This window comes from Anser anser (genome assembly GCF_964211835.1).
Source record: "Anser anser genome assembly, chromosome: 3".
Lineage (NCBI taxonomy): Eukaryota > Metazoa > Chordata > Aves > Anseriformes > Anatidae > Anser > Anser anser.
Genome location: NC_139722.1, coordinates 60,813,656 through 60,840,842, shown reverse-complemented (window position 1 = coordinate 60,840,842; position 27,187 = coordinate 60,813,656). Strand labels below are relative to the sequence as shown.

The window sequence follows — 27,187 nt, the reverse complement described above, 5'->3', positions numbered from 1 at the left end:
CGGGAAGCAAAGGTAATGAAGAGAAGACATAGCATCTCCACACAGAACTGATTTTCAGTCCTGAATGAGGCAGTGCACTCTGTGTGTATGTACAAACATGGTAATATTATATACGAAGACTTAGTTTGGTCTGGGAGAGATCTGTTTTGCTAATAAACGCCATCTGTAATATTTGTACTAGATGACTCTGCAACAGTAAATCTGTGAGAAGTTAGGACTACCATTTTCCAACAGAGGAAGAAAAATCTCCCCTTCCTCTAGATGCTTAGCACAAAAGGAGATAAGGGCATACCTTGCAAGCTGACGCTAGACTTTTAGTCTTTGGTTGTGGTATGAGTCATATTTTGTCTTTGAACCCAGAACAGGGCCCTAGAAGTGGGTAGTCTGTGGTACCTGTTTCTCCCATAGATAAGAAAAATGGTCTACTCTAAGCAATCTCCAGTCAGCTCTGCTAGAGCCCTTTTCAGGGTTCTACCAAGAAAATTTGCTCTGCTAGCTGGCTGAACTGTGAAGCATTAGGGTGCAAAGGGCAATCATCCTCTAGGAACATCCTGGCAGTAGCTCTCTTTCTTTTTGTATCCTTTCTGAGATCCAGAGTGTACTGCTCAGCCTAGTATAAAATGCCAGTCCTGCGCGTGCTGACGGTGAGGCACATAAGAAGGAGCTGAGAACCAGAGGAAAATGAAAAGTGCATAAGGTGCAAATCTGTAGAAATGAGATTTCATTAGCTCTGCTGTGGAATTACTTGTTTACTTACCTGATTTGTGCTGTTAGGACTTAAGTGGCAGAAATTACCAGAACATAAATGTCATTGAAAATAATTAGCTGTCCTGCAACTTGTGAGCTTTGCCAGCAGTCCAGTAGAAACTGGAAGGTCTTAACTAACTGCTGTGGTACATCTTCTCTTCCTTCTTTCATGTATACAGTGGAGGTGAAGACCTGAATTGGGATCCTGTTTTCCAGATTTCTTCTTCGGGTCAACTAATTCACAAGCATGTTCTCCTGCCACAATTATCTAGGGGTCCAGAAACCATGGTTAAAGCAGAGCAGTGGGATCTCCTATGGGAGACTGAGCGCTCCTACAGTCTGTGCTGTGCCTGTTTTATCTGATGGCAGGTCTAAATACCCAGTTTGCTTTTGGTAACAGCTGCACAGTCTGTGAAGCTGTGAATAAGCACTAGGTATACCCAAACAGATCCAAGCAGCCCTGAGCCACTGCAGTGCCCATGCAGCAGCACCGGCCTCAGGCCAGTCCCCGGCCGCACCCTGCAGTTTGCCCAGGAATGTCTGTGCTGAGATTTCCCAAACTCCTCTGGCTTTCTTCCTCCTGTGACCTGGGCTTGCCTTCAACTTATTACAGTACTGCCGTGCCTGAACACTCGGTGAATCTGGCCGGCAATGCGTTTCTTCGGCTGCAGCACAGCAGCGACTTCTCTGTCGGTGGTGTAACCGTGGAGCAGGATTGCTCAATGCTTGTGGCTCTCCGGCCTTTGATGTTTGAGTCTTCAGGGATACAGTGATTGCATCGCATGGTGTCGGCTTTCTGGCACTCTGGGGAATTCCCAGGTTTCTGTAAGACTTTCCCTATTAAAGTCCCCTGTTTTGCCCACCCCTTTCCTCCTCTTGCGGGGCTTACAGACTTCAGGTATGGGGCTTTTGAGGGTTCGCGCCTCCGCTGTGGTTTTGGTGCTGTCTGCTCTTGAGGCCTGGGCCCTGGACAGCTACGTTGCAGCCGTCTATGAGCACAGCGTGCTCTTGTCAGAGGACACTGAAAAGCCTGCTTCTCCTGAGGAGGCCTTGATGCTGATGGACAGAAACATGGATGTTTTGGAAGTGGCCATCAAAGAAGCAGCCAGACAGGTATTATGACCTAGTTAGAAATGTTGTTTTTGTTAAACATTCATCGTTGATAAGGGGGAGACGGAAATGTTCTTCTTTGTTTTTGTATGTTGGTATTAGGGTGCCCACATCATTGTGACTCCTGAAGATGGCATTTATGGCTGGGTGTTCACAAGGGAGACGGTATACCCTTATCTTGAAGATATTCCAGACCCACAGGTGGACTGGATTCCATGTGCTGATCCTGAAAGGTATTGTCTCTGCTATGCAAGGGGGAATGGTCTGGAGGCAAAAACAGTTGCGTTTAGGAGTGCTAATGGTCCAAGACATTTAAAATTATATACAACTGCTGCGAGAAGAAGACAGGTTAGACATTGTACAGTTGCCATAAGTAGCTTCAGACAGCTTCCTTTGTCATTTTTCTCCATAGGTCTTTCTCACTTTAACTCTTCTGGGTTTTGTTAGCATGCTCATGAAAGTCAAGATTTATTTAAAAGTGGAAAAAAAAAAAAAAGCCTTATGGATTTTACTATTTCATAATGCATTCCATGCGTGGTGTAGAACATTTCTGTGATTCTGTGTTTAAGATTTAGGAATATTACAAATATAAGTGAATAAAATAACTACTACTACTCAAAGCTTATTCTGCACTATTTTAGATTTACATTTTTTTTGATCTTGACTGTAAGTGAACAAGAAGTATGACATGGTGGCCTTTTTATTTTAACATATTTTATTTCCATCAAATTAAAGCATGATCAGACCCTGTTCTTCTTGACATCACAGCATTGTAAAGGGAAGAAAGATGAAGTTTTATTTTCCTTAATAAATCACACAATTTTTTGAGACTTATGAGGAGCAACTGAGGGAATTGGGGTTGTTTGGTTTGGAGAAGAGGAGGCTGAGGGGAGACCTCATCGCTCTCTACAACTTGAAAGGAGTTTACAGTGAGGATGGTGCCACTCTTGGACACAAGGAAACAGCCTCAGAACCTGCCAGGGGAGGTTTAGACTGGTCATTAGGAAGAATTTCTTCACAGAGTGGGTGGTTAGGGGTTGGATCAGGCTGCCCAGGGAAGAGGTGGCCTCCCCATCCATGGTGGTATTTAAGGGACGTGTGGACATGGCACTAAGGGACATAGTTTAGTGATGGAACTCGGTAGATCATGTTGATGATTGGACTGGATGATCTGAAAGGTCTTTCCCAACCTAGATGATTTTATGATTCTGTGATTTGGTGAAAGAACCAATGCAGAACACAATGCAGAAGAAACAAATCCTGAGCTACGTCAAGATGGCAGCTGAATCGCGAACTGGAGCAGAATGCTGAGATTAGCCCATATGTCACTGTCACATCAATGCTCTGCTACACAACGGCAGCAGAAGGGAGAATTAGAGGGTGCAAAAATTTGCTTTCATTGTGACGAAACTGCTGTGTTCCTCAGTCTTTTGACATTAGATGAAGCCAGAGTTTCAGCATCCTAAGTTTTGAAACAAAAACACTGTGTCCTGTTGAATAACAGTAAACAACTATATTGTATTAGGAGTGCCTTACTTAAACCTATTGTTGTGATCTGTAGCCTTATTTTTGGCATTTATACTGATTCATCATTTTTGATGTCTTGTTTCCTTCCTTTCCTGCTGCTTAGATTTGCTCCTTCACCAGTGCAGAAAAGACTGAGCTGCCTGGCAAGGAATAACTCCATCTATGTGGTTGCAAATATGGGAGACAAGAAGCCATGTAATTCCAGTGACCCAAGGTGCCCAACTGATGGTCATTACCAGTACAACACCAACGTTGTCTTTGATTCAGAAGGGAAACTGGTGGCTCGTTATCACAAGGTAAGACAATTCTGCAAAGTTTAGGAAGTGTATGATCCATGGGTGATTAAAGATTTGGAACAAAGGCTACTTCCCAGGCTTACGTGTATTTGTACATAGAGTCGTTATTTAGCAGGTTTCACATGGTGAGTAAAAGTCACTGCCTTAAGATACCTTTGCTCCTGCTATTCTGAAATTAGTAGCAAGTAATTAAATGAAATTAATTAAACTCAGACCTCTGTTTTTACTGTTTCTCAGTAGTAAGTGACACATGAAATATTAAAACTTTAACATCCTAAATTCTTGCTAACTGAATACAAATCCCCTTCACTGGTATAAATCAGAACGATGAATACTTGTGCTTAACTACTCTTGCAGTGGTAAGAATTCTTTTAAAAATTAAGAAGTAACATGTCCACAAAATATATTCTCCATTATTTGTATTTAAGTGAATAAGTATTGTAATGAATATTATTCTGAATTAAATAATTTGATTTCTAATGTTTTGTTTTTATTTTCTCATTTCTTCTTCTCCACAAACAGTATAACCTTTTTGTGACAGAGAAACAGTTTAATTATCCCAAGGATCCAGAATTTGTGACTTTCAATACATCCTTTGGATATTTCGGCATTTTTACTTGTGCAGACATACTCTTTCATGACCCAGCTGTGGTCCTGGCAAGCAGATTTCAGGTTGACACAATTCTGTTCCCAACTGCTTGGGTTAATACTCTTCCACTTTTGTCGGCGGTCCAGTTTCACTCAGCATGGGCTATGGGAATGGGCATCAACCTTCTTTCAGCAAATACACGCAACTCCACTTTAGATATGACAGGTAATGTGATATTGGTCTAATTGACCTTGTTCATGTGGATAACATTGTATCTATTATATCTATGTAGTCCATTTGACCTGGGCTGAAATACCCATAAGCTTTAGGCATGGGTGTGCATGTCAACAAGATTATCACAGAATCATAGAATGGCTCAGGTTGGAAGAGACCTTAAAGATCATCTAGTTCCAACCCCCCTGCCATTGACCCACTAGATCAGGTTGCTCAGGCCCTCATCTATCCTGGTCTTGAACACCCCCAGGGATGGTGCATCCACAACCTCTCTGAGCAATCTGCTGCCTCACCACCTTCTGAGTGGATTAGGACAACAGAACTTGTACAGATAAAGAGGAAATCAAGATATGGTATGTAAGAACTCAGAAATGTTTTAAGATAGCTGGGACACCTTTAGTTGTTTGTTAAATGCTCAGTTCTGAGATTTAACACGTGATTCTACATCTTCTGTCCCAGACCTTGGTGTTTATGCGTGTTTTGTTAATGCAAAGGGCCAAACTCTTTTCTTCCACTAGGTGGAAGCCTAGTGCTGAGAAATGCTCTTGTAAGTCTTGCAAATATTGCTTCTGGACTGGTGACCTTGTGAAGTTTTCACTGTATAGTTTTACTGAACAGATGGTAGAAGTCAAGCACAAATTTAATGCTACTTGTTAATTCTAACAAGCGAGAGAAATATACTGGTGTTGCTAAAAAGCATCTTCAGACTTTGCCTTCCAAATGAAAGCAAATATGGGCCGTTGCTATTGTCAGTCATTGATGACCCTAAGCTAGATAATTCATATTCTTTATGGATAGGTTTTACTCTGGGATTTAAAGATGCATCTGTGTAAAGAACTTGCATAGAAGTGTGACTTTTGGTAATTTCTTTTCCTTACAGGATTTTTTTGAATTGACAGCATTACCATTCACTTTAATCAGAAATACTGATTTCTGATGGAGCTAAACTTAATGAGGAACATGTATCTTCAGCCTTTTAAATCCTGTATAACAGCACAGTGTACTAATCTTGCCACTTACAAGAAACATCAGAGTTTGGTCTACATTCCACTGATTGCAAAAAGCATTAGACCAGGATTGTAGTGTATGAAGGCTTAATTTAGTTTCAGAAGAATCTGGTAAACATTAGAATAAAATTTGGCACATGTTTAGTTAGCAAAGACTGCTTACTTGTACCATAAACACTTCCTTTCAGATTAAAATCTTCCTGGTTTTGTGTGTTTGCAGGGAGTGGTATTTATGCCCCAGATGGTCCAAGAACATATTATTATAATACTGAAACAGAAAATGGTCACCTTCTTGTGACAGAGCTGAGTTCACGTCCACGTTTGTCTCCTGGCTATCCTCCTGCTGTTAACTGGAAGTTGTATGCCAGCAGTATCAAATGGCTTCCATCAAATGACCATTATTTCAGTGGGGTCGTTTATCATGATCTCTTCTCCTTCACTGAACTCACTGAACCTGAGGGAAATCGTGCTATTTGCCAGAAGGACCTCTGTTGCCACCTGAGTTACAAGATGACAGAGAAGCAGAAAGATGACGTTTATGTTCTGGGTGCCTTTGATGGGCTACATGTTGTTGAAGGAGAGTATTATCTGCAGGTAAAGGTTTTCCATTCTTATTTGGACAGGCTAGAACATTCTTTTTGCAGCCCCTTTGCATTTGTCCCATTTTTGATTGAGGTGGTTCAGAAGGAAGCATTTTTATGCCCCTCTCAAAACATTTGTTTTCTTCATGAGGTATTTTGACTTCGTTAGTGATGTTGATCCTACTTTTCTGTCTGTATTATAAATGATGAAAGTCAAGACTCTGGGTTATCTCCTACACTCTAACACTTCAAGGTTTCCATATATGTGTACAAAAGGGAGAGAAGATGTAAGAGATCTTAGCATCTTCATAGGGATGCTCTTGTCACAAGAGAGAGACATGGATTTTGCCATTTTGCTGATGTTACTCTCTAATGTGCAATTATCTTACAAAATGAAGAAACTACATTACAGATAAAACCTTTGTACCCAAATGGCTTGCCAGTGTATTGGTTCTTTTAAATTTTGCTGTTGGACTTTTTATTGATATTGTATCTTGTCTGCTTGTTTCTAATTAATTGTAATTTTAATCATAATATTAATTAGTCAAAATATTGAAAATCCAACTCTTGATTTTTGAAAGCTTACTGGTACTTTGATTTTTCTATATCCTCTCACCACAGGTATGCACGCTGCTCAAGTGTAGGAGCACAGACCCGAGCACATGTGGGCAGCCGGTGGAGACTGCGCAGACCAAGTTTGACATGTTCTCCCTCAGCGGCACGTTTGGCACTAACTACGTCTTTCCAGAAGTCTTATACAGCGGGGTGCAGCTGGCCCCTGGGGAATTTGAGGTAGTAAGATACCCTTGGGAGTTGTCAGCCCTGTAAAACAAATGGTTAAAAAGCCACTGTGAGACATGGAAGCAACTTGGGAGATATCACTGTGTTCAGTTTCAGTAATTGGCCTGAGTACAGCAACTCCATTTCACAATTCTCTTATCACCTGAACAAATAACTGGAACTCTTATGGGCTGTCAGGAAATTCCCAGATCAGCCCATATTTCCCCCCAGTTCTCCTAGAGTAAAATCTTTCCCAAGACAGAATTGGTACGGCCTCAAACACAGTAGCTCCATGTAAAAGACTCATACATGCCTTGCTTTGTCTTTTTTCTAAGACTTCTCTCAACTAGGTCAACATCAACGAATGTTATTTTGTGGTTGTCATACAATAATATTACTTTGTTCATGTTCCTCTTTACTGTACTTTTCCATAACTAGGTACTAAGTGATGGGCGTGTGATAAGCCGGACTGGTACGTCTGAGCCAGTTTTGAGTATAACGCTCTTCGGAAGATGGTATGAAAAGGACCCTCCACACACAGAGCAAGCTTCACCATGATTTCACTGCAGATGCTTTAAGATCTTGTCTGCTTGTTTCTAATTAATCATAATATTAGTTAATCATAACATTAATGCTAATACACATAATTATAATGTCATTCTGTTTCTCAGGTTGCACTAACAACATAATCATTGCACATTGGTTTGTTTACTTAATTTCGCAACAAAAATAAATTACTCCGCTAGACAGTTCTGTATCTGTTTTTATACGATAGCTTTGGATTGTCATAGGCTTGACCTTTTTCCCACTGGGAACAAAGGACATAGAAAATAAAGTCCACTGACTTTAGTGGTATGGGATCCAGACCCATAGTAAAGGAGATTTTGAACTGTTCAGGACACTGGTAGGGAGGGTCCCTTGTGAGTCAGTCCTGAAGGGCAAAGGAAAGGGGTCCAGGAAGGCTGGATGCTCCTCAGGAAGGAAGTCTTCAAGGCGCAGGAGCAGGAGCATGCTGTCCTCATGTGCTGTAAGATGAGCTGGTGGGGAAGAAGACTGACATGACTGAACAGGGAGAATACAAGGAAGTTGCTAGCATATGCAGGGACAAAATCAGGCTAAAGCCTGGCATGAGCTCAACCTGCCACTGTGGTAACAAAACAAAAAAAAAAAAAGGTTTTACAAATATGTTAACAATAAGAGGGCCAAGGAGAATCTCCATCTCTTACTGGATGCAGTGGGGAACATGACTACTGAGGATAAGGAAAAGGCTGAGGTTCTTAATGCCATCTTTACATCTGTATTTAATAGTCAGACCACTTATCCTCGGGGTACTCAGCCTCCTGACCTGTCTGCAGTGGGGAGTAGAACAAACCCCCCACAATTCATGTGGAAACAGAGACCTGCTGCTCAACCTGGATAGTCACAAGTCCATGGGGCCAGATGGGATCCACCTGAGGGTGCTGAAGGAGCTGGTGGATGTGACTGCTGGACTGTTTTCCAGCATCTATCAGCAGTTATAAACAACCGGAGAGGTCCCAGATGACTGGAGACTTGCTAATGTGACGCCCGTCTATAAGAAGGGTCGTAAGGAGGACCCGAGGAACTACAGGCCTGTCAGCCTGACCTCAGTGCTGGGGATGGTTGTGGAACAGGTCATCTTGACTGCAATCACACAGCATGTGCAAGACAACTTGGGGAGCAGACCCAGCAAGCAGGGGTTCATGAAAGGCAAGTCCTGCCTGACCAACCTCATCTCCTTCTATGACCAGGTAACCTACCGGGTGGATGAGGGAAAGCCTGTCGATGCAGCCTACCTAGACTTCAGCAAGGCCTTTGACACGGTCTCCCACAGTATTCTCCTGGAGAAGCTGGCAGCCCATGGCTTAAACAGGCACAATCTTTGCTGGGTTAAAAACTGGCTGGATGGCCGGGTCCAGAGAGTGGTGGTGAAAAGAGTGAAATCCAGCTGGCGACCGGTCACCAGTGGTGTTCACCAGGGGTCAGTGTTGGGGCCCATCCTCTTTTATATCTTCATTGATGATTGGGATGAGGGAATTGAGTGCACCCTGAGTAAGTTTGCAGATGACACCAAGCTGTCAATCTTCCGGAGGGTAGGAAGGCCCTGCAGAGGGACCTGGACAGGTTGGGTCATTGGGCAGAGGCCAATGGGATGAGGTTCAACATGGCTAAGTGCCAGGTCCTGCACTTTGGTCACAACAACCCCATGCAGTGCTTAGTGGGTGATATTGGTGGTAGGGGGATGGTTGGACCAGATGACCTCGGAGGTCTTTTCCAACCTTAACGATTCTATGATTTTTAATCAGAAGTCAGTTCCAGAACATCATTCAGCTCCAACTCTGAATACACCCTGTTCTAAACCAGAGAAAAGTAACAGAAACTTTGAAGTCAGGTGGTTGAAATTTTAAGTTGTCATTTCCTTTGAAAAAGAAAACAAGTCTGTTAAAAATGTTGCTTCAAATCAGATAGTCAGCTCAGCACATGGAGTAATGTGTTAGCATGGCATGCCCTAAGTTGCAGTTGAAGGAGGCTACTTGATCTTCCTGACCACAGTTTTACAGTGTGGAACATTTCCATTCCACAAAACTATTGATAACTGTGTCACTTTTTTCAAGCAGTCAGGTGGATCCATGTCAAAAATTCTCAAAATGAGCAGTTGTGCAGGGGCATATCTGTCTCCCAGTTGAAATGGTTGCTGGTGCTGATGTGAGGAGAGTCAAGAGTGCAGGCAGGTGCTGGCAAAGGCTGGCTAATGGCTTGAACGGACTGAATATGCTTGTGCGTGCCAAGTGAGTGCATTGGATTTTTTTGTGTGGTATTTGGCTGATTTCTATGTGAGGTTAATTCGGTTGTTTGTTTTGCAGGTTTGTTTTGAAATAAAATCATTCACATTTAATCTGACCAAAGTCATAGAATAATTAAATTATAAATAAATATACTTGCAGGGTGTAAAACACTTTGAACAAAATGAACACTGTAAAAATAAGTTTTCAGTATATAGATGCATCAAATGGTAACCCTATGTAATGGATACAACGGAGGTAATGGAAAACACTCTACTTGTTGTGGAAAAAAAGTACTGTATCTCCACATGTGTGTGTACACCCCTGTACACAGTGTCCTGTTACAGCCACACAGCACAGCCCTGTGCTGGGCTAAAACAGGAGAGGGGGCTGACCTCAGCCTGGCCACCTGACCTGCCTGATCTGCCGGGGTTGTGTGGTTTCAGGCGTGTCCCTTCACACAGGTTTTTCCATGCAAAGATTAGCACGTGAGGAGTCATTTTCCAGGCAGCTTCTCTCAGCACAAGGAGCAGGACCACGATCTGAAGGCGGACTGCCTCTTTGGCTAAGCTGACTTGGCACCCAGTTACACCCTGCATCACCAAAGTAAGTCCTCAGGTAACCGCTGTCCTCTCATGGTAGCAGGGAAGGAGGAGAGTGGGCTGGGAGAACGGAGGTGTGAAAAACAGAGGGAGCTCTAGGATAAACGTCCTCTCACAGTGCCCGTAGTCATGTATAGCCTGGACTGCTGTAGTTTCGCAGGGGGTTTACTCAGTGGATATGTGGGTGATTTATTTATTCTGTGTTAGTTCCTTGGCCCTGGGTGAGCCCCCAGTTCTGCAGGCAGCGGCGGTGGTGCCTGCTGGCCCAGGCCCAGACACCCGACGTTGCTGCAGAAACCCTGTCCTGGCAGGGCGACTTCAGCCGCGTGCCTCTGTGCCCGCCTGGCTGCAGTAGTCACCCTTCTGGGCCGCATGTTTTCGTAGCTCTCCCTAAACACGGCGGAGTTTACCACTTCCTCCTTCAGACTTATGGCTCACTGCAGTTAATGAGACCCAGACAGGTTTCATTTGGTTAGAAAATCAGAGCAACAACAACAACAAAGTCTCCTAAGCTACATTACTTCAATTACCACTAACATCTCCACTGCAGCCTTTTAAAGGCTTATATTTAAGGCTCACAAATGTGCCTCATGTTGTATCTAGGGATGTACATAGGGAAGTACTTAGTGGTGAACACTGGTAGGTGCAAATTGATGTTCTTAATGCTTGAAGCCCTTGGACAGCACTGCTCTTGCAGGGAACTCTGGTGCTTGCATTCACCCACAACATTTCTGCTCCGCCTAAGAGATGGCTCTGCAGTGGCAGCAGGACGTAAGCAGGCAGTCTGCTCTGCTTCCTACTATTCAGGAAACCTTTTCCAAATGAGAATGCTGCAACTACTAGAATGTCAAAAAATGGAAGATGTCATAGGAAAGCACATTAGAACTGAAGTCAAAGATTAAAAACGAAGGCTGCTTCGATCAATAAACAGAACGATCCCAGGGTGAGGAAGGGTGAGCTGAGGAGCTGGAATGCTGTGGTGCAGGGCGAGCTGCCCTGACCTCTGCTTCAGGCATGTGGTGGCCAGCCAGTGAGGCACATGGATAACGGGCTGGCTGGTGGCTTACCTGCCTGATTTCAGGGGCAAACATTCCCTCCAGATGCATATTTGCTGGTGACAGGCTATTGGAAAGTCACACACAGCTAAAGAGAAGCAACTGGGAGAGCCTCTGGGATAAATGCAAGGGACAGGTCTGTCGCTGGCATGTTAGGTACATGACATTTAAGTGCAGTGAGATGATAATATAATGACTCTGATCTAAAAAAACTGTGGGATGCAAGCTGCAGATAATGGCATCTAGCACAGGAAATGAGGAATGTGAAGACACTAGAATAAAGCAAACAGTTTTTGAAGCCCTCAGTTTTGCCACAACAGCTCCACAGGTGGCAATGTTTTTTATAAATGCATAAACACAAAAAGGAGAACAAAGGAGAATCTCTGTCCTTTACTGCATGCGGTGGGAAACTTAGTGACAAGAAATGAGGAAAAGGCTGAAGTGCTTAATGCCTTCTATGCCTCAGTCTTTAGCAGCAAAAACAGTTGTTCTCTGGATACCCAGTACCCTGAGCTGGTGGAAGGGGGTGGGGAGCTGGATGTGGCCCTCATAATTCACAAGGAAATGGTTGGCGACCTGCTACAGCACTTGGATGTACGCAAGTCGATGGGGCTGGATGTGATCGACCCGAGGGTGCTGAGAGAACTGGCAGAAGAGCTGGCCAAGCCGCTTTCCATCATTTATCAGCAGTCCTGGCTATCAGGGGAGGTCCCAGTTGACTGGCAGCTAGCAAACATGACACCCATCTACAAGAAAGGCCGGAGGGTAGACCTGGGAAACTATAGGCCTGTCAGTCTGACTTCGGTGCTGGGGAGGCTCATGGAACAGATTATCTTGAGGGTCATCACGTGGCACTTGCAGGGCAAGCAGGCGATCTGGCCCAGTCAGCATGGGTTTATGAAAGGCAGGTCCTGCTTGACGAACCTGATCTCCTTCCATGACAAAGTGACACGCTTAGTGGATGAGGGAAAGGCTGTGGACGTGGTCTACCTTGACTTCAGTAAGGCTTTTGACACCATTTCCCACAGCATTCTCCTCAAGAAACTGGCTGCTCTTGGCTTGGACTGGCATACGCTTCGTTGTGTTAAAAACTGGCTGGGTAGCTGGGCCCAAAGAGTTGTGGTGAATGGAGTCAAATCCAGTTGGAGGCCGGTCACTAGTGGAGTCCCCCAGGGCTCAGTACTGGGGCCAGTCCTCTTTAATATCTTTATCAATGATCTGGATGAGGGCGTCCAGTGCACCCTCAGTAAGTTTGCAGATGACACCAAGCTAAGTGCGTGTGTCGATCTGCTCGAGGGTAGGAAGGCTCTGCAGGAGGATCTGGATAGGCTGGACCGATGGGCTGAGGCCAACCGTATGAAGTTCAACAAGGCCAAGTGCCGGGTCCTGTACTTGGAGCACAACAACCCCAAGCGGTGCTACAGGCTGGGAGATGAGTGGTTGGAAAGCTGCCTAGCAGAGAAGGACCTGGGAGTACTGGTTGATAGTCGGCTGAATATGAGCCAGCAGTGTGCCCAGGTGGCCAAGAAGGCCAACAGCATCCTGGCTTGCATAAGAAACAGCATGGCCAGCAGGACTAGGGAAGTGATTGTGCCCCTTTACTCGGCTCTGGTGAGGCTGCAGCTCGAGTACTGTGTTCAGTTTTGGGCCCCTCGCTACAGGAAGGACATGGACGTGCTCGAGCGAGTCCAGAGAAGGGCAACGAGGCTGGTGAGGGGTCTGGAGAACAAGGCTTACAAGGAGCGGCTGAGGGAGCTGGGGTTGTTTAGGCTGGAGAAGAGGAGGCTCAGGGGTGACCTTATCGCACTCTACAGGTACCTTAAAGGAGGCTGTAGCGAGGTGGGGGTTGGTCTATTCTCCCACGTGTCTGGTGACAGAACGAGGGGGAATGGGCTAAAGTTGCGCCAGGGGAGGTTTAGGTTGGATATTAGGAAGAACTTCTTTACTGAAAGGGTTGTTAGGCATTGGAACGGGCTGCCCAGGGAAGTGGTTGAGTCACCATCCCTGGAGGTCTTTAAAAGACGTTTAGATGTGGAGCTTAGTGATATGGTTTAGTGGAGGAGTTGTTAGTGTTAGGTCAGAGGTTGGACTAGGTGATCTTGGAGGTCTCTTCCCACCTAGATGATTCTGTGACTCTGTATCCACCTTTACCTGGGTGTCAGAGTTGAGCAAAAGTGTGTTACAATCAATGACAGAAAAAGTACAACAGCAAAAATTGGTCTGCTCTTTCAAGTCATGCATTTAATAATGTACTTTCATATTGCCATTATTACTCTTGGCATTAGCCACAGTTCTGTGACTGCCTGTGTGCTCTGCCAACTCTCCAGTCTGAGTTGCGACATCCTCACCTTCTGATGTTGTGGTGTCCTACTTTTCCGTATGTAACCAGAGACATTTGATTACAAGGTAATGCTTTAACTGGCCAGCACTTCCTCCCTCCCTTATTTAAGTTAAACTTTGACCCTTTTTTCTTTTCTGTGTATGCTTTCTTTTCACCATTTGTCCGTGACTCAGAGCATTCAAGCAACTGCCAGGCAGCAGCCATGGTCCCTCCCCGGCCTGTGGTGCACACTGCGGTGTTTGCCCTGGCAGCCCTTCAGGCCCTGGCCTCAGACACCTTCATTGCAGCCGTGTACGAGCACGCCGTCATCCTGCCACGTGCCGCTCATAAGACAGTTTCTCCTGAAGATGCTTTGGCCCTGATGAACAAGAACATGGACATCTTGGAAGGAGCCATCAGGGAAGCAGCCCAGCAGGTACGAGATGTATCCTGAGTGGTGTTAATCGTGTGTTCTCCTCCTGCTGACACCCCCCCGCCCCGGGGATGCATTGATGGAGACTTCTTAACAGAGCCTCTTCTGCCAGGGCGCGCGCATCATTGTGACTCCTGAGGATGGCCTTTATGGCTGGGTTTTCACAAGAGAAGCCATCTACCCGTACCTGGAGGACATTCCTGATCCAGAGGTGAACTGGATTCCCTGTACTGATCCCACAAGGTGATTCCTTCTGCAGCGGTTTGTATGGTTTTAAACTGGTGTCCCATGGAGTTGTGAAGTGCTCCTAACAAATGCCTAAGAACTGCTAATGCTTTTGACATCGGGCAAGTTTCAGTTACAGAATTACAGTTGTATAATATCGTATGAAGGTAAATTACATAATAAGATTGACAAGGGAAACCTGTTAAAATGCTTTTTGAATGAGACACTTTAAAGGGAAATTCAGAAAATATACCGAATTTGGGTTGCTAAATGTAGACAAAACTTTTTTTTTTTTTAATTTGGAAAAGCTTTGATTCCAGGATATGCTGCTTCTTGTTGTTTTCATTTTTTTCCACACTATTTTGAATGAAACTAATTGGAAATTTTTAATGCTAGTTTTTGATTTGTTTTGTTGTTTTGTTTATAAATGCTGTGTTCATATAAAACCACACATACTGTTTTTGTGAACAGCTGAAAATTGGTTTCTGAAAAGCTAGTAACAGAGGTGATGAGGTCGCTAGTCAAAGTCAAAATCTGCAAGTGATACAGACCCAGAAAGTTTTAGTCTTAGTTTTTCACAGTTACAGTAAGGTAAAGTCCTAATTGCTAGACTCTCTGTGCTCTGGAACATGATCTGTCACTCAGGTGTCATGTTCCAGCAGGACTGTGGTAACCTGAAGTTGCACACTGGACTTCAGACCCATACAGTATGCAGTAAGTGCTCAGCCACAGAAATACAAACACGGTCTGGCTTTTGCAATGCAGCTTTCTTCACCTGCTCAAAGATGAGATGCTAAGACCATGGTATGACATCTCTAATGAGATTCCTCAATGGTTTCAAGAGGAAGACCCACAATGGAGAATGTATGCTGGGAGAAGTGCAGGGTGTGCAGCTTTTTACTGAGACATAAGTTAACTAAAATATAAGGCGTCTTTCTCAATAAGTGAGGTGTGGGGAGTAGCAACATGTCTAAGCATGTCTTTATTCCAGTTCCTGAGTTAGGTTTTGTGAAGGTGATATCTGTATCTTTCCACTGTTTTAAGTCAGGTCATCCATCAGCAGCTTTGTGGGACTGTAATGCCTGCCACCACATTCTAGCATGCTCTATTCCTCAGTGCTCCCTGCGTATCTGGCGTGATGGTCCTCCTGCATGGCCCATCTCATGTATGACCTTTCACAAAACAACGGTGATGAGAGTGCCCTCTCCCAGCCCCAGGATTATCTACTCTCTGCAGACCCCGTTCTGGGTGCCCAGGGCACTTGTAGGCAGTCCAGCGATAGCATTTCCCTCTGGATACCATTGGGAAGGCTTCAGGACCTGCCTCAAGGCACAGAAAGCAATCCAAGGAAGTACTGCCGCCATCCTATATATATGCCTGCCCTGATGTGACTGCAGGATCAGGGATACTGTCAGCATGCCTTCAGAGATCCAGTGATGGACACCATTGTCAGTACATCTTTTCTTAGTCTTTTTTTTTTTTTCCTCCTGGTCTAAAACATATTAGATTTGCTCCAGCACCAGTGCTGGAACGACTCAGCTGCATGGCCAGGAATAACTCCATCTATGTGGTTGCGAACATCGGGGACAAGAAGTCGTGCAATTCCAGTGATCCCAACTGCCCCAGTGACAGTCGCTACCAGTACAACACCAATGTTGTCTTTGACTCGGAAGGGAAACTGGTGGCTCGTTACCACAAGGTAAGAAGTGGCCTTGGAAGCCATTTTTTTCCACATCTTCCAAAATGTCTCCATTAGGCAAGACAATTTAATGCCAGTAATTGCTCCATGGCAGATGTCTCCCTCGTATAGGTTTTTGCTATAATTTAAAAGAATCTCTCTGTTCCTGTGAAGTATTAACACTAAATTTGTATTTACTGTCATGTTTCTAAAAGCAGACTAAAATGAAAACAGTTTGACTGATTGCTCGGGTCCAATGTTAGTTGGTTGACTGCCTCAGTTTAACTTCCTTTTACTGGAAATCCTGGTGTTTGAGCAACCCTAGTTTTCTATGCCAGCTTTTTACTGGAGTACCCCTTCATGTTCCAGCATTTTAAGATGTTCATCTGCATCTCATCTTACATGAACAGTCTGATTTAAGGAAAACAGGCCCTTTCCTATCAGTATTTTTCTTACAATGTTTCAGCACAGCTTCAGGACAGCTTTTGCATAACAGGATTTGTGGACCTATGCTGGGAGCGAGAAGTGAGAGCACTGAAACATTTACAGCCAATGAAAGTATCTTTTTCTTTTTTTTTCTTTTTTCTTTTTCAGTTTTATGTACCTCTGTGGTGGTTTTACCCTGCTTGGCAGCCAAACTCCACCACAATCCTTTTTTTTTGCCCAATATTTGGCTTGGAGGCTTGAGATATAAATCGATTTGATCAAAGCGCTGTAGAGGGAGCTTACAGTTATCATACTTAGTTAACAGTTGCTAGTCACAATGTTGTCTGGTTTGTTCTCAGTATTTGTCTGTGTGATCCTGTTTTATCTGATCCATGCCATGTTCTCCCTTTTACAGTATATCAAGCCGGAGAGTTTGTTAAAGGCTGTGTTTGGTTTTGTCAGCTCACTGTGCTGTAAAGCACTGGCCTTGAGCCTAATCTGGTATTTGGGCCCTGCATTGCTATCATCCCTGTCCTCTGGGAACTATCTCTTTGAGAATATTAACAATTCCACTCTCTTTTTTTCTCCTCTGGATGTCAGTTTGTGGATGATATGAGGAATGGTACATCCTCCTTCTTTCCCTATGGGCTAATTACAGTAGCTTTTGAATATTTTGAACGCCTGTGGGTAATCATCTTCTGCTACCTTCCACCCCTTGCCTCTGTGAAAAGCTTATTTTAGAATTATCACAATATACTCTTGCACCACAATCATCACAATCTTCACTTATATCAAACAAATAAATTAAAAAAATAAAAATCCCCACATCAAAATAAACATAATATCATCACAACACTGAGAAAGTGGGCAATATACACACATGCCACCCCTCGTCCCTTCACCACATTACTGCAACATATATTCTTCACGATTACTACTTTCTTAAGTTGTTCACAACTATTACATTCTAGACAATGTCCAGTCCATGATTTTGCCTGTTACTTCTCTCAGTTATCATCATCTCAAATTTCTCAAGCCCTACTGCTGAGCACCATAGAGGACTGTGGTTGTTTTACTCAGCTGGGCAGCTAAACTCCACCACAACTGCTCTCTCACTCCCCTTCCTCAAAGGAAAAGGGGGAGAAAATACGACGGAAAAGGCACAAGGGTTGAGATAATGACAGGGAGATCACTCAACAATTATTGGGCAAAGCAGACTCATCACAGAGAGATAATGTATTGCCTATCACTAGAGGACCAGAACACTGTGAAACTAAAAGCAAACTAAAACCACCTTCCCCTCCCCAAACAACCCCTTCTACATCCTCCCTTCTGAGCGATGCAGGGGAACAGGCAATGGGGGCTGCGGTCAGTCCCTGACGATTCCTCTCTGCCGCTCCTTCACGGTCCCTCCCTGCCCCTGCCCCACGCGGGGTCCCTCCCACGGGATGCCGTCCTGCCCGAACTGAGCCTGTGGGGGCTGCCCACAGGCAGCAGCTCTCCAAGAACTGCTCCACCAGGGGCCTCTCTACAGGCCGCAGGGAAACTTCTACTCCATGCCTGGAGCACCTCCTGCCCTCCTTCTGCACTGACCTTGGGGTCTGCAGTGCTGGTTCTCCCAGACTTTCTCACTCCCTCTGCTAGCTGCAGTTTTACAGCAGTTTTCTCTTTCTTCAGTCTGCTCTCCCAGAGGCTCAACCAGCATTGCTCCCTGGCTCGGCTCTGGCCAGCGGCAGCTCCCTTTGGGGCTGGCTGGAGCTGACTCTGACCTGACACGGGGCAGCTGCTGGGCTCTGCTCACAAAGGCCACCCCTGCAGCCCCCTGCTACCAAGCACTCACCATGTAAACCCAAGACAACCTACTTGTAAGGGTCATCAAAGTTGTTTGGGGTTCATATACCAGATATATCACACTGACGTGGCTAGACTGAAGTCAGTTGTTTATTTAATGCACCTTGGACCTAGTATTCCACCTAGTTCTTCACAAGTGATGCCAACATACTTGTTTGCTCACAAACTGGATGAGCCTTATGCCAAGGCTGGTCCTCTATGTGCCAACCAGGCATGGCACAGGTGCCAAGTGCCACGTTCAGTAACCCTGAACCCACTTTCTGGCTCGATTACATGTGTTTATTGCTTAGGCTGCCTGTATATTAAAGGACTCTTTTAGTTAAGGAGAATCCAAAGGAAGAATGAAAATTTTGCAAAGCAGGGATCATCACAGACTTGGATTTTTCTGTCAGCTGAGACAATATGCCTCCTCCCCATCACCACCGCCATTGTTTTCTTCTGTTTTGTGGTCTTTTGCTGTCTCATGCTTCCTCCTGGTACTGTCACGTACTGTTGTGTTGGTACAGTCTGTCCATGCATCTTCACATCAAAATTACCAACCCACCAGATGCTCTGTGTTCCTCTTCCATTATCATTTCTCTGCTGTGTGCCTTTTGGGTCACCAGGTTTTTAAACTTAGGTGGGGAGATGGGAAAGATCATTTTTATGGGAGTTGCAGGTAGCTGACACAGTAGACCTGCAGATAGCCAGATGTTTTTCTAGCTAGATGCCAGGGCAATATCTGTCTTCCCATGTCAACTTTTTGGGCACTATGGTGATCATACATATGATGGCTTCCTACATACGAGGGCTTCCATCACAGGTTAAAAACCTGAAGTCATGCAGAACAGTTTTGCAGAATGACTCCAGGATATGGCAGTAGGTACCTTTAACTGGTTTCTGGTTTTATTCCTCCCCCTATAGTATAATCTGTTTATGTCAGAAGAAAAACAGTTTAATTACCCTAAAGAGCCAGAAGTTGTCACCTTCGAGACACCCTTTGGGAAGTTTGGCATTTTCACTTGCTTCGACATCCTTTTCTGGAAGCCTGCTGTGGTGCTGGTGAGCAAGCTACAGGTGGACACAGTGCTCTTCCCAACAGCCTGGATGAACGTCCTGCCCTTTCTGACTGCTGTGGAGTTTCACTCTGCCTGGGCTATGGGCATGAGAGTCAACTTCCTAGCTTCCAATACTCACAACACCATCATGTCCATGACAGGTAATTAATTTTAACTTTGTCAGAAAAATCTTTATAACCAGGAATCTTTATTCCCTGTTTTGCAAGGTCATTTTGCAGAGGAATATAATGTGTTTATCTGGAAGGCGAAGAGTTTAGCCAACAAATTTTAAACCTGGCAAACCCCGTCCCTACTGGTGGCATATAAGGCACAGCAAAATTTCTGGTGTTCTCTTTTCTCCTCCCTAGCTTCTCAGGAGTTTCCTTTCTTTCTTTTAATGCCTCCAAACAAGTAGTAAATTACTGCTGCTTCTACATGAGTAGAAACTTCTGAAAATTAAGCTCTTTTCCTTTAGACCTCCAAATCTGTTCTTAAATGCAGAACTGTATTGTACACCCAATGCATGGCTCCATTTATTCTGGACAAATGAAAGACTCATTTGTATCTGTATTAAACACAGTTGTGGAAAAGTGTTGAAATCATTTGTTTCAGACCTATTGAGGCAACACTGCTAAGAAGTGCGCATTTTCTTTTAAGAATTTGACACTGACTTTCTAGAGTTTAGCTTGTGGGATAACATATTTCAGCTAGACAAATACTTTCATTGTGCCCTGAAATCGCAGTATTGGCTTGGGGCTTCTCAACTGAAATGCTTAATAGGCTACTGCTTGTTGTCCATTTTATGTAGCTGAAGGGCAGAGCTCTTTGACAGTAATGGGCATGACAGATTTTCCTTGATTTTCCTCCATCACTTGGCACTGGCCAGGTGTGAATTCCCCATGTGCGGAGTCTTCAGATCGTATAAACTGAGCTGGACAGCTATTATCTATTCCTGTGTCCATCAAGATGGGCCTATGATACTTGCCTGTGTGGTGTTTTGTATGGTCTCAATCAGTAGTTAGTCCTTTTACATCAAATCACCAAGGAAGAAGCAATTCCCAGTCAACTCTGTTGCATGCAGGAGAAAAGAGAACTGGGGAGGTCATGAATACAATTATAAGGTCATACCGTCTGCCTTTAGGCTATACTGAGCAGGCCTCATGTAGAGAAATAAATGCTACTCTTTGCCAAAGCATGATCTCTGTCTACTGAGTTACTAATAGTTGTCTTTGGTGAGAATAAAATTTCTATAATATTTATAAAAGACTGGATAAGCTAGCAATAGAGACAATTAAAAGGACAATATGAAGTGTTTGAACTATTTTGGACTGAAAATTGCATTCTCCTCAGGGAGCGGCATTTATGCACCAGATGGAGCCAGAGCCTATTACTACAATATGAAAACTGAGGATGGCCATCTTCTCATTGCTGAACTAGATTCACACCCTCGCCTTTCTCCTGCCTCCCCTCCTGCTGTCAGCTGGAGTTCATATGCTTCAGGTGTAGAAAAATGCGTACCAGATGAACAAGATTTCAGTGGATTGATCTTCTATGACCAGTTCACTTTCACTGAGCTCACTAAGCCTGAGGGGAATATCACCGTTTGCCAGAAAGACCTCCACTGTCACCTGAGCTACAAGATGGCGGGGAAACGAGAAGATGAAGTGTATGTGCTAGGTGCTTTTGATGGGCTTCATGTTGTTGAAGGACAATACTATCTGCAGGTAAAGATTCTTTGGGGGGTGTTACTTATTTTAGGAAGTTTCTTTCCAGGGAGAAACCTTCAGCTCCTTGGGGCAGGAGGGGAGAAGGACAATGATTTATTTCTTGTATGCTATAGTCCTGGTGTCCTATTTGTTAGCAGTAGGAAGTAGTTGCTAAAATGTCCAAATATCCAAATGTGCCTTTAAATCCAAGAAATGCAGTGCAGAGGTCTCTCAACCTCTTTTATGTTCCCAGAGGCCACACGCTATTTTTTAGACACACAATATTGGCTAAATAGGGAGCTACGCTTTAGTATTCTGTTGTGAGTATCTGCAGTAAGCGTTCTGAATCTCTCCTTTAATCTTTATCAAATGGTTGCTGTTAAAAAAATCACTTGATCATCTATCTTTATGAAATGCTCTGATAATTCAGATTCATGAAGAAGTTAATATTTTGTCATTTTTTTTTGAATTATAGCAATGAATTGTACTGAAATGGCATACAACTTTTACTGGTAATGTCCACTCTTCCTCGTTTTTAATCAAATATGTGGGAAGACACTGAGTTGCGTCCTAACTAATAGTTTGCTTAAAGCCATACTTTGCCTTCATAATTAAGTTATTGTGCCAGCAGATTAATTTACTTTTTAGTTACTTTTCTCTGCCAGCAGGGCCTTTGCATATCAGCTGGTATAGACTCTAGGATATGTAGAGAGGTTTTAGCCAGTGAACAGCTCATCAACAGCATCTAAGAAGATAGCTTGAATAAAATCAGTTCTTGGTGAGCTCACTTGGAAAATCTATTTCAGTGATTGTGGAGGCTGCCAGATGGTCTTTACCAGTACTGAATATTCTAGAGCAGGCAGAAATTTCTACTTTTCTTTTTTTGCTTTAGTATTTTTTTAAATTTCTTCAGAACACACTGAGAGAATTCAATTCTTTATGTCTGCATATTTGCATTTCAATAGGAAAGCATATATGCTGATGAATAATACTTTGGTTGTTTGCAGCTATGCTTCTTCTGGCTCCCAGTATCTGACATGAGTAGACAAACACTTCCATCACTTGGTAGCAAAGCCAGCCAGTGTCATTTGAATCTTCACAGGAGTGCTAGCCCTATTTCATATTTCATTGTAGTGTCTGTAAACATTTATCAGCTTTAAGATGGAGAATGCTTATGGTTAAACCGTAAGGACAAAAGGAAAACATTACCATTCCTACTTTCCTTTATGTGCTGCAGCTGCTAATACAAAACTGTAACAGAGGATGCTGACTTCATCACACGGTCATCTATTACAGAATCATGGAATGGTTGAGGTGGGAAGGGACCTCTGCTCAAGCAGAGGCACCTGGAGCCAGGTTGCCCAGGACCCTATCATAGAAGCATAGAATATCCCAAGTTGTGAGGGACCCACAAAGATCATTGAGTTCAACTCCTGGCACCCAACAGAACCACCCAAAAATCAGACCATATGTCTAAGAGCGTTGTCCAAACACTTCTTGAACTCCAGCAGGCTCAGTGCCTGCACAGTACCTTCACCTGCACAGTGAAGACGTGCTTCCTGATGTTCCAGCAGAACCTCCTGTGTTCCAGCTTGTGCCCACGGCCTCTTGTCCTGGCACTGGGCACCACTGAGAAGAGCCTGTCCCCATTCTCTTTGCACCCTCCCTTCAGATATTTGTAGACGTTGATAAGATCCCTCTTGAGCCTCCTCCAGGCTAAACTCTCTCAGTTCTAACTCTCAGTCTTTCCTCACATGAGAGATGCTGCAGTTCTTTGATCATTTTGGTAACCCTACATTGGACTCCTTCTAGTATGTCCAAGTCTCTCTTGTACTGGGGGGAGGGGGCAGACACAACTGGACACGGTATTGCAGGTGATTCAGTATGATACTCCAGTATTCACCAGTAGTTGGATGGAGAACATGAAATTCAGATTTCCCATGATCGACTAGACAATCTAATGAACTGTTATTAGCAACACGTATGCATACCAGTAAGAGGACTTGTGTGTACAGTAATACAGTATACACATGATGAGGACTTTGTTTCATTTTCCTAAAACTTCCACTCACAAATTCATCTTAATAAGACTTGTGAGAAGGGAATCTTCAAATAAGAACTGGCAACTAGAAGAATTAGTGGAAATGCCACTGGCCTGCAGGGATCGTATAAAGAGCTCTGGCAGTGCTTACATCAGAAACAAAGGTTATTTCTAACTATTAAGGCAGTACAGGTCTGTAATACCCTCCAATCAGGTCAAGGGTGAAAAAGTAAGCTACAACTGAAGTTTATGAAAGAGATTTTCATTGAAGATTATAAAAGAAATCCTGTGACTGTCACCTACTCCAACGCACACAAGATTTAATGGCACAAGGCTTTCATATCAGAATATTTCTGTCTTGCTCAACATGTTGTCTTTTTGTCTTCCCCACAGATATGCACGCTGCTCAAATGTGGGAGCACAGACCTGAGCACGTGCGGGCAGCCGGTGGAGACTGCGCAGACCAAGTTTGACATGTTCTCCCTCAGCGGCACGTTTGGCACTAACTACGTCTTTCCAGAGGTCTTGTACAGCGGGGTGCAGCTGGCCCCTGGGGAATTTGAGGTAATGGGGCACTCCGGAACTGGTTCGTGTTAGACTTTCTGTGGACTAGTAGTGGAATAACTACATCAAAACAGCCAAAGAGAACTTTTTCATAGTGAATAATCAGACATACTTTATACTTTTCAGTTAAGTCACTAGTTGCCGTAAGTGATATGGTCTGATGTACCTTCTTGTTTTATTACATCTTTCTGAGCTCTTGGTTCATAGTAGTATTCCTCTAATTATGTCTTTCTGTTACTTTTCCCAATCAGGTATTGAATGATGGGCGTTTGATAAGTAAGACAAAACCAACAAAACCAGTCGTCACTGTGACACTTTTTGGTCGGTGGTATGAGAAGGATCATCTATAACAAGATCCACAACTGACAGCCTTCCCATGATGTTACCATAACTGATGCTTTACACTAATAATCTCACGTCCAAATGAGATACAGTATCCTCTACATAATCAGGATTATGTTTCGTTCTTCATGTTGAACAAACTTCTCAATGTAATTTGTTTAGAAAAAAAATCAGCAACATTATTTTATTGCTACCATTTATTGAGAAGTAACTATTTCTATATTATAAGAATACTAATCTTTTATTAGTACAAAATAGCAGTTGTGTTTCTCTCACTGTTTTCTGGATTTTTATTTTTCTAGCCCTCGGAAATTCTGTATTTTGGGACAGAGGATAAATTCTTACTAAAATTGCATTGCATATTTTATAATTGCAGATTGCTGAAATCGGTAAATAAAACACTGAAAGATGTGATTCGTGACAGCTCCATGCAACAAAGCTCAGTAATGCTTTGTCTCTGATATGCAGCTACAAGTGCTAATTACTTTACAAGTCAGTTCTTTTATCACAGTTACACAATTCTTTCTCCTATTTGTGTTGTTTTGGGTTTGTTGTCTTTATGCCAACGGTTAACATTGTGTGGCACATAGCAGCACAGAACAGTGCATCATGGAGGCTAAGCTAGAACTCCAATCAAAGAGCCCCCCCCTGAACCAAAATCTGATGGCTCTTCTTGTACAGAACTGAAGATGAATCATCATTTTTCAGAAATCTCTGTTGAACCAAAACTTGAAACTGAAAACCCAAAATATTCTGCTTGCTGGTTCTGAACAGGTTTGTCAAGACCTGCTGGCTATACTGGATGCAGTGCTGGAACTGTGTGTAGCCAGAAAAGAGATCACTGAGTGACAGTGTCAGGTAGCAGCTTCTTCCTCCTATCTTTTCTATTTCTCCCTCATCATGTAACACCAGCATATGTGAAATAAGCCTTATCCTTTGCTTCTTGATAATAATGCTGGGCGGTGCTGCCCTGCAAGTGCACTAACTGTTGGGATTAGGGGGTTTAGATTTCTATTAGATACCAGCAACTCCTGGTGAGAAAGCACTGTTCATGTCTTTGCTTCCTCATCTTCCCCCATGACCTGGGGAAGCATATCCTCTTCCTTTAGCATATTGGTGTATAGAGATATGCATCTCCGTCTGTGGTGTTTTAGAAGGGGTCAGACACCCCTATAAGTCCCAATTCCACTTCCTTTTTCCCCACACTGGCACCATTTCTAGTCCCACCACAGCACTCTCAAGGTCCTCAGCTCCTCGTACTTTGGTTACGAAGTTGACAAGAAGGTGGAAATGCAAATCCTATCTGGACTCCAGCACTAGTTATCACTGCTGGGCACCATATGACCTTTCTGCTTTCAAATACAAATAAATAGTTGTGACATAACACAATAGCACAAAGTTGTTCATCAAAATCTCAAATCTTCCTAACCCTACACCATGTGCTCTGACTCACGGAAGCTCAACATCAGTGCTGCTAGAGCCATGCTCTCTCAAAACCTTCTTCACTGTTTGAGTCAGTTGTTTTCTGCCCACAGATAGATCTCAATTTATCAAGGGATTATTCAGTCTGATCCTCTTCCCAGGTGTACAGACTCAGTGCAGACACTGTCCTCATCACCCAGGAACCTGGCGGGTCATGATGCAACTCGCCTGAGAAAAGGATCTGAGTTTAAAGGACACTATGGTATGCAAGGAGGTTTCATCTTGCAGTGCAGAAGGATGTAGTAGGAGCATGTGGTGAGGCTGGGAGGCAGCTAGGCAGCTCCTTCAGGGCTGTTCCCTGTTGATACAAGTCCTTTGGCTAAGAAAGTGGGTGTGCAGGTAGTATATGATCCCAACCCTGAATCTGGCAAGTACCTTGAATTTAGGATTTGGTTTAAGACCACTGTTGTCTGACTAGGTAGATTTATGTGTTTGAATGTTGAATGTTTTCTCATAGAAGGCTGGCATAAGCCGTTATTGCACTAAACTCTTTTTGCCGCAAAGATTGCATAATATTCATAATCATGAAATGTGTTGTTGTATGAAGTGAGGCAGGCATACAGAATATAATCGTTTCCAAATCTACCCATTCGTCCGCATACCAACTCACTGTGCGTAAAGATAAGTCTGTGCGTAACCACTGATAACAATAGACTGTTCTTCCAGGCCAGTGCAGCAAAAAAAACATTTCTTTATTTGACAGCTGAATCTGGAACAAAGAAGGTAAGAAACCTTAGCAAATGTGATTTTTTCTGCATGTGCAGCTTCAGCTTCAAGACTTCCAATGGGGTGATCTGTAGATGTAACTAAAACAAGGTGCAATGGGGAAAATTTAGGAATTATTGCTCCCAAGGACAATGCTGCTCTAACAGAGATCTTTGAGGACCAGAGATCCTCAGAGCTCAGTTACTGAGCAGTGTGCTAACAGGTTTGCCCAGAAAAGCAGCCTGCTGGCACCCCTGCTGTGATGTGGAGCGGCCCCCAGAGGCCCCACAGCCCTGAGCCAGGGGTGGCACAGGCGGTGCCCAGGCAGCAGCACCCACCTCTGGCAGCCGTGCCTGCACCCCACACCCTGCACTTTGCGCAGGAATGTGTCTGTTCCGGTCTTTGCTGTGATTTCCTAAACTCCTCTGGCTTGTTTTCCCGCTGTGACCCAGGCTTGCCTTCAACTTATTACAGTGCTGCCGTGCCTGAACACTCGGTGAATCTGGCCGGCAATGCGTTTCTTCAGCTGCAGCACAGCAGCGACTTCTCTGTCGGTGGTGTAGCCGTGGAGCAGGATTGCTCAATGCTTGTGGCTCTCCGGCCTTTGATGTTTGAGTCTTTAGGGACACAGTGATTGCATCGCATGGTGTCGGCTTTCTGGCACTCTGGAGAATTCCCAGGTTTCTGTAAGACTTTCCCTATTAAAGTCCCTGGTTTTGCCCACCCCTGTCCTCCTCCTGGGTGGCTTCCAGACTTCAGGTGTGGGGCTTTTGAGGGCTCGTGCCTCTGCTGTGGTTTTGGTGCTGTCTGCTCTTGAGGCCTGGGCCCTGGACAGCTACATTGCAGCCGTCTATGAGCACAGCGTGCTCTTGCCTGCTTCTCCTGAGGAGGCCTTGATGCTGATGGACAGAAATAAGATTTCTGGATGGAGCTGCATAGTGAAGAGGAAGATATTGTCAGGATGAAGAATATGTTCTTTGATGTCTTACTGAAAAGTCAAGATGATTAGCCAGGTTATGTTCCTTCATCCTCACAGGCACGGCGCAGC

General features: G+C 44.1%; 1 pseudogene across 1 annotated transcript; it reads left to right on the top strand.

Annotated features, from left to right (window-relative positions):
* The first annotated feature begins 69 nt into the window (after window positions 1-69).
* LOC310897488 lies at window positions 70-23,990 on the top strand (annotated as a pseudogene). Its single transcript, XR_014589223.1, has 14 exons — window positions 70-1,860; window positions 1,960-2,090; window positions 3,488-3,680; window positions 4,203-4,494; window positions 5,731-6,104; window positions 6,713-6,883; window positions 7,310-7,424; window positions 13,844-14,085; window positions 14,195-14,325; window positions 15,814-16,006; window positions 19,166-19,460; window positions 20,650-21,023; window positions 23,440-23,610; window positions 23,862-23,990. The product of XR_014589223.1 is annotated as an uncharacterized misc_RNA (transcript).
* Window positions 23,991-27,187: the final 3,197 nt, after the last annotated feature.